The sequence below is a fragment of the Mchenga conophoros genome, linkage group LG7 (genome assembly GCF_057382185.1).
Source record: "Mchenga conophoros isolate Kocher_MC1m ecotype Shallow Benthic linkage group LG7, M_conophoros_male_GT1.1, whole genome shotgun sequence".
Taxonomy (NCBI): Eukaryota; Metazoa; Chordata; class Actinopteri; order Cichliformes; family Cichlidae; genus Mchenga; species Mchenga conophoros.
Window position 1 is genome coordinate 33,440,184 of NC_140532.1, and position 8,085 is coordinate 33,448,268.

Genomic DNA, 8,085 nt, shown 5'->3' on the forward strand with positions numbered 1-8,085 from the left:
GCAGGTTAACCACACAACCTGCAGCAGCATGTAACAGCTGACCAAACTCACTGTACGGTATGAGCCAAACAGAATGACTTGCAAGGCTGTAGCAGTACTGTTGCTCACTGTGAAAGGCATGTGGTGACATTTTATATTCGTGCAAGTGGGGACTGCTGGTCCCTGTTGCACTGAGTCTGAAACCACGAGGGCTTTGCTTGACAGCAAAAAACACAACTGAAATGGGTCAAAGCAAAACTCACAAAGGAAAACAACCAATGAAACTTGAGGATGGCTGCTGCTTTTACTGTATCTGAGTCAGACAATGACTAGTGACCTATACTTGATACCAGTGTAAAGTACTGATGATGTCACCAGTGGTTCAGAAAGGTGATTAGAACCAGTTCTTGTCATGCTGGCGCTGCACGACACTTCTCAGCCAAAACTACAAAAAAGGAATCCTCTGCTAACCTGGTTAGCCAGTTACCTATTCCAAACCTTATTCTGCCTTATCTAGTATATATGGAAAGGATATGTAAGCCCATTTACTGTGCTGTGTAAATTTAACTGTAAAGGGAAAGCTAAAAGAAAATATATCTGTTATATTCTTAAATAATATGTTAACTGTCAAGCGACCAAGTGGTTTCGCAACTGGACAAGTGTGGCCACGCTATCATTTTTTTTCAATGTCTCTATTGGTGTTTACCATACATATACAGTGGGGCAAAAAAGTATTTGGTCAGCCACCGATTGTGCAAGTTCCCCCACTTAAAATGATGACAGAGGTCAGTAATTTGCACCAGAGGTACACTTCAACTGTGAGAGACAGAATGTGAAAAAAAAAATCCATGAATTCACATGGTAGGATTTGTAAAGAATTTATTCGTAAATCAGGGTGGAAAATAAGTATTTGGTCACCTCAAACAAGGAAAATCTCTGGCTCTCACAGACCTGTAACGTCTTCTGTAAGAAGCTTTTCTGTCCCCCACTCGTTACCTGTATGAATGGCACCTGTTTGAACTCATCATCTGTATAAAAGACACCTGTCCACAGCCTCAAACAGTCAGACTCCAAACTCCGCCATGGCCAAGACCAAAGAGCTTTCGAAGGACACCAGGAAAAGTATTGTAGACCTGCACCAGACTGGGAAGAGTGAATCTACAATAGGCAAGCAGCTTGGTGTGAAAAAATCAACTGTGGGAGCAATCATCAGAAAATGGAAGACATACAAGACCACTGATAATCTCCCTCGATCTGGGGCTCCACGCAAGATCTCATCCCGTGGGGTCAAAATGATCATGAGAACGGTGAGCAAAGATCCCAGAACCACACGGGGGGACCTGGTGAATGAGCTGCAGAGAGCTGGGACCAAAGTAACAAAGGTCACCATCAGTAACACACTACAACGGCAGGGAATCAAATCCCGCAGTGCCAGACGTGTTCCGCTGCTGAAGCCAGTGCATGTCCAGGCCCGTCTGAAGTTTGCCAGAGAGCACATGGATGATACAGCAGAGGATTGGGAGAATGTCATGTGGTCAGATGAAACCAAAGTAGAACTTTTTGGTATAAACTCAACTCGTCGTGTTTGGAGGAAGAAGAATACTGAGTTGCATCCCAAGAACACCATACCTACTGTGAAGCATGGGGGTGGAAACATCATGCTATGGGGCTGTTTTTCTGCCAAGGGGACAGGACGACTGATCCGTGTTAAGGACAGAATGAATGGGGCCATGTATCGTGAGATTTTGAGCCAAAACCTCCTTCCATCAGTGAGAACTTTGAAGATGAAACGAGGCTGGGTCTTCCAACATGACAATGATCCAAAACACACCGCCCGGGCAACAAAGGAGTGGCTCCGTAAGAAGCATTTGAAAGTCCTGGAGTGGCCTAGCCAGTCTCCAAACCTCAACCCCATAGAAAATCTGTGGCGGGAGTTGAAAGTCCGTGTTGCTCGGCGACAGCCCCAAAACATCACTGCTCTCGAGAAGATCTGCATGGAGGAATGGGCCAAAATACCAGCTACTGTGTGTGCAAACCTGGTAAAGACCTATAGTAAACGTTTGACCTCTGTTATTGCCAGCAAAGGTTATGTTACAAAGTATTGAGTTGTATTTTTGTTATTGACCAAATACTTATTTTCCACCCTGATTTACCAATAAATTCTTTACAAATCCTACCATGTGGATTCATGGATTTTTTTTTTCACATTCTGTCTCTCACAGTTGAAGTGTACCTCTGGTGCAAATTACTGACCTCTGTCATCATTTTAGGTGGGGGAACTTGCACAATCGGTGGCTGACTAAATACTTTTTTGCCCCACTGTATGTTTCCTCATCTATGACAGATATTCCAACATGATCTATGGTTTACAAATATGGTTTTCAAGATTTCTGGAACTTGAGCTATTTCCATCATCACTTTGGGGCCTTAAGTGTGACTCAGGGATCCTAGAGCTGTAAGTCATGGGTCACTGTGCTAAATTCCAATACACCGAATAATAATTGGAAAATTACAATAAAATCAAAGTCTATAATGTTTAAAATATACATATATTTACATTCAACAATTATATTAGCCACGCTAATGCGCCAACCCCTGTGAAAAAAAGAATAAATACATTTTTTTTAAGAGAAATAGACTGAACTATGTCATGTTAAAAAACTCAGTGGAAAATGGATGTAGTGTTGCATTGTAGATAATGATGGACATATAATGAAAAACATCTTCTGACTGTAAACGTACTGCACTGTCGCTTGAGTTTGACTATAGAGACAACAGCGGTGGTTAAACTACGTGTACCATAGTGCATTACCCTTTATCACAGATATCACACATTTACAAAGCTCTGCTGCTAAAGCTCAAACTCCCTCTCATTCATATCTTGTAACTACAGTTTATGACCCAGTAGATCCAGTTAAACACAGAAGGAGGAGCTAAAGGTGACAGACTGACTGACTTGGTCTGCAAAACCTATGATGAAATATGTATGTTCAGTGCCAGAATACCACTGCTGCAGAAACAGCCCTGAAGAGCAAAAAAGATGGACAAAAATCTGATCCTTTTTGAAGGTTATGCAGCAGATTAACTGTAGCAATAAACAAATTAATCGATAGAAACATTCTTGTTAGAAAGAATCTTAAGAAAATATTCTATTATTTTAAGTCACATATGGCTAGACTGTGGTTTTACATGACTCCACATAAAGCAGCACTTTAAACACTGTCATTCAAAGCGTAAAGACATTTTATAACATTTTCTAACCCAGACTATTCTATAAAAACTCAGAAAAGACTTAAAAACTGAACCACGCTTTGCTTTAACCCCACTGTGGCACTACCACCCGCACAGTTAGCATGGCTTCAAACAGACATGGGAGTAAACAGTAAACTGACTTAATATTAACAGGAGAGTAAATGATGGATCAAACATGCAGCTTTAGTTACATCTCAGTAGGACTGGGAAATATGAGTCATTGCAGAAACGCTTATGAGGATGTTTTCTGTTCTGTAAGGGAAATGGCTACAGAATATTAATAATATGATTCTGGGCTAAAGCACTTCTGTCTTACTGTAATTTGTGTAAGCAGATGCTACACATTAGCACGTAGTGTTTTTATTTTTGGTACAGGCTGCATAAAGGCTGCACAAAGTTAAATCAAGAGTCTGTGTCAAATTACTTCACACGGCTACGTGCATGTTCCTGTATTTTAAGTTAGAACAAGTAAAACTTCACCAACATTTGTATTTATTATCAGTTTGAACAGGTTTTGGTGGAAAGCACGGAAACAGTCTGTTCGGACCGAAGAAGATGGATTGCTTTTACATGCAGTGCATGCATGTAATAAGAATATTTTCTTCTTCCTGCTCCTTTTCACATATGGTTGTAGTGCTTTATTGATAGAAAGTGTAGTTGGTTTGTTTGATCTGTTGTACCAAGTGTGAAATAAATAAATAAATGAAATGAAATGCATGGCAGCATGTTAAAATACTCTACTGGAGGCTAAAGTTAGCTGCTAGGTTAGTGATTTTTGAGGCTAAATGCCGAGACGTAATCATGAGCAATATGACAATACAATATAGTATGTTAGCACCAAAAAAGGAAGTGTTTCAGGGCTGTTATTGAACTGTATGTCATTCAAGATTTAGCACTGTTCAGAGCCACACGAGTTCAATTATTACAGAAAGTGTATCAATGTGCCTCTGTGGAACTATGGAACTAATCGAGCCTCTATGTTGCTTGTGTTAATAAGAAATTATGTCTTTGGCAAGGCTACAGAAAGGAATGTCTTTATCATAGCACCTATAAATGAAAAATATAAAGCAGTTGTTGAGCTAACTAGCTATCTTTCATACAGTTGGTATGAATACATTAAAAAGTCTTTATACTACAAGTATTTCTGGACTTTTGATCTCTAAATACTATAAGAATCATGGCTCTTGGGGGCTATTAGAACAGCGTAGTCAACAGTCTGAGGCACAAATCTTAAAATATCTTGTTCCTCTATTTGTTAACTATGACTGCTCCAAGTTAAACAACACAATACACAAAATATAATTCATAATTATTTTTTTTAATGTAACTTCTGCCTTGAAAATTTCAGATCTTCAACTGTTGTCAAAGAACCAGATACTTTGTAACTGATCTAAGCTCCAAAAGTGGCCTTGTTTATGGGATAAATAGAGACATCCCACCTTCACAATTATGACCTACAGACATATGAAACCAACCTTGAAACAAAAACTTCAGTCATTAGTCAGTGAATTGTTAATTTGGGCAACAGAAAATTGTACAATTTAAAAGACATACCACGGTAGAAATTCTCTGCAAGATGTGAAGCCTCACACTTTGCTGCATGCTTGTATGTGTATAGAAACTCACCACCTTCACAATTTTGACCTATAGACTAAATTTAAGTATAGTGAGAATACATGCATGCATTTACCTTGAATTTCTGGTGTTGCGTTGATGTTTATTTATGTAGCTCTATTCAGAGATACATAGAGCCAAAAAGACCAAGCAGCAGTTAGGGTTAGGGTTAAAACACTGACTCATTGAAAAGTTATCTTGAAGAGGAAAGGGAACAACAGTAGAGTTTGACATTTAGAGGAAGAAATACAAAAAAAAACAAAAAAACTCCCCCATCAAAGATAGGCTAAGCAACAAACGTGATCTTGACCTTGAATGGAAGTTGGGTGAAGCCTTATTAGGTTATCACCGAGTGTAAATCCCATTTTCCATTAGTACCTATTCGGATCGGCTCATCATCTCTGTGGTTTTCTGTTAGGTCATAGTATCTGGTACCAAGTACTTTTTTAGTGCCTACTCTGCCAGGGATCCAAGCGATCCAAGGCATCAACAGACTGCATGCCATGATTGGCTGGTCAGTGGCATCACTTGATGAGTCATCAGTGCATCTCCTTCCCGAAAATCAAAATCACCATTTTTGAAACGCAGCAATGAGGGAAATGGCAACAAAAAACAAGTCAGTGATCCCTGAGTCTGGCAATAAGCCACAGACCAAGAAGAAGGTATAATCGTTACCTCGCCGTCCACCTTTGTTGTGCCATTCATGCTGCATACTAATTACGTCATGAGACGCTAGGCCGCATTGCTGTAACGACCTCATGCGCATTAGGTGGCCCTCAACTGTAACAGAAAACAAGTCGAGGGGAGTTGTACCGCCTCCTGTCGCGTTGAACAAAGCTGAGTAGGTACCAATGGAAAAGGACTTAAGTTTAATTAATTTCTGACCAATGTTTTAGGAGGAAACACTGGTTGTGGATGGACAGACAACAGACGCATTGCCAGGGACTGAGCTCATAATGTCTATGGCTGGATGAGCTAAAAATGAATCACAAACAGTAGATACAGTGGAATTTCGGCTTTTTTGAACACTCAGTTTCACTTCACTATAAGAATTTCTTTGAATATTTTAACTTTTTTGTGTCAGAGGCTTTGCTAAAAGACAAACCTTAGCCCAAATATGAACATGTGTAGCCCATAAAAAACAGCTGTTCCATATATTTTTGATACTGGCACCTAGTGACAGCAGACAACAACAAAGCTCTTAACAGCATCGACAGACAGTATAAAAGATTAATGTAGCTTTGAAATGAAGCCATTGTGGAAGTGCCATTCTTTTTAATCACCAGCTTTTGCAGCCACACGCGTGGTTGCAAAAAGACTTTGTCCCTATAGAAGTCAATGCAAAATCGACCCTTAGGTTTGACCTCTGGAAGCACTTTCCGTTTTTAGCCTCAGTTGTAGTAGTTAACACATTTGCCTAACACACCAAAGATCCACAGTTTAAGGCACAAGAAGTGCCACACAAGAGGCAAACACAGTTTCAAGGGGTCAAAAGGCAGTGTACTCCTAGCGCTACTTCCAAGGCTGGATAAAAAGGAGGGTTGCACCAAAGAAAATACAGTGAGCCCTTAGAAAATACAGGAGGGGAGATGAAAGTATCTACCTACATAACAAGTAAAATATACTGTTTATTTTATAAATGATAACTTTTACAAAAGAAGGAATATTCAGAGTATGCTGTCTAATGACTAATGATTGACAAGCTGTTAGCCAATGAGCATGCAATTTCAACTTCTGATCCGCCCCTCACTGGTCATATCACCGGCAAAACACCAAGATAGCCACAATGGAAGCTGTCAAAAACTGGACCTCAGACCTCAATGGGTCATGTCACAGTAGCTACGTCCATCTTTTATCCTGTCTGTGGTACTTCCTTTGGACTACCAACACACTATGACATCAGGACCTTAACGTGGGGTGGGACTTTGGTGCCTAGCCCTAACCAAAGCACAGGTGAAACAGAAAGGAAACAGCGGCTGAATACAAACCTAAAAATAGTACCTAGTAAGGCCTAAATTCCTGTGACCTTGTCAAAGTCAGACTTAGTTATTCCACTGCTATAGGTTATCAGTGATGAATTCCTGCTTATGAAGTGGTGTCAGGTGTTTGGAAGGATTGACTAATATGATTTTTTCTGCCGCTGGTCAAATATGGTGGTCAAAAATATCTCCTCTCTCTGTGTAAGTGTATAGTACCAGGATTGTCTGGGTTATATGGAGGCTATCGGCACTGAGACCAACCTTGAAACAAAAATTTCAGTCATTAGTCATTAAATTGTTAATCTGAGCAACAGAAAATTGTCCAACAATTTAAAAGACATGCCAAGGTAGAAATTCTCTGTAAGCCTCATGTGAAGCCTCACAGTTCACTGCATGCTTTATGTGTATAGATCTTTTCTCTCTGGTTCGGTGATTGAATCCTTCAAAACCAAATTACAAACACATATAAGAACTCACAAACTAGTGAAAGCTATCTGAGCACTTGCATGTGGGATGCTATCTCATTCTGATTCAAGAGATCTGATAGCCTCGCAGCCTTCCCTTAGCATATACCTTGAATAGCCAAAACATCCCATACTGCACACATTTTGGATAAACTGTTGAAATATTTCATGAAACTTACCCATGGATTGCCGCGTCAGCTGTGTAGCTCCTTCGTCTGTCTCTGTGTCATCAGTGTGGTTTGAGCCTTGCAGAGCTCCACTTCAGCCCAGTTCACTTCCTGGCCTGCCTTTTTTAAAGCTGCTGTACAAAGTGTCATAACACCCTCCCTTAAACCACAAGATGCAGCACTCATTCAACACAGACAAGCAGACATACAAGGCCAGCATTAAAAAAACAACCAGAGCGGGTATACTTACCAGCAGAAACTACTGAACCCTGCTCCTTTCCACGATTATGGTGTGACCATGATTAACTCTTCTTTGGACTTAAAGGTTTGAGTTGTTTGAATCTTTACAAACAGCTAACTACGTCCTTACACTAGTGTAGACATACTCGTGTATCAACTTTCATTGGTTGTATGACTGCTGCATGAACTACACAACTAACTTCCCCTTTACAGCGCAGATGGACCACTCCTTCCTCTGGTCACTAATTATGTCACAAACAAACACCAACCTGCAGCCTGCTGCTGTGCATATAGCTTTCAGTGTGCTAACTAAAAAATTCCATTTGGAGTTTTCAGGAGCCTAAAATCCACAGAGTGTTTATCATATATCATATCTTAGGATCATGTTAG

The 8,085-nt window shown here is 40.2% G+C and overlaps 1 protein-coding gene across 2 annotated transcripts in view; it reads right to left on the reverse strand.

The window, feature by feature from the left end:
• sh3bp2 (SH3-domain binding protein 2) overlaps positions 1-7,861 on the reverse strand; it is a 33,729-nt gene extending 25,868 nt beyond the window's left edge. The window contains exons 1-2 of one of the 2 annotated variants that reach the window (XM_085278969.1): positions 7,706-7,861; positions 7,468-7,589 (exon numbers count right to left, since the gene is read on the reverse strand). The gene's annotated coding sequence lies outside the window, so the exon portion shown is untranslated. Of the gene's footprint in view, positions 1-7,467; positions 7,598-7,705 lie in introns of those variants that run through there. The other variant, XM_085278970.1, reaches the window with a different exon arrangement.
• Between the last annotated feature and the right edge of the window lie 224 nt (positions 7,862-8,085).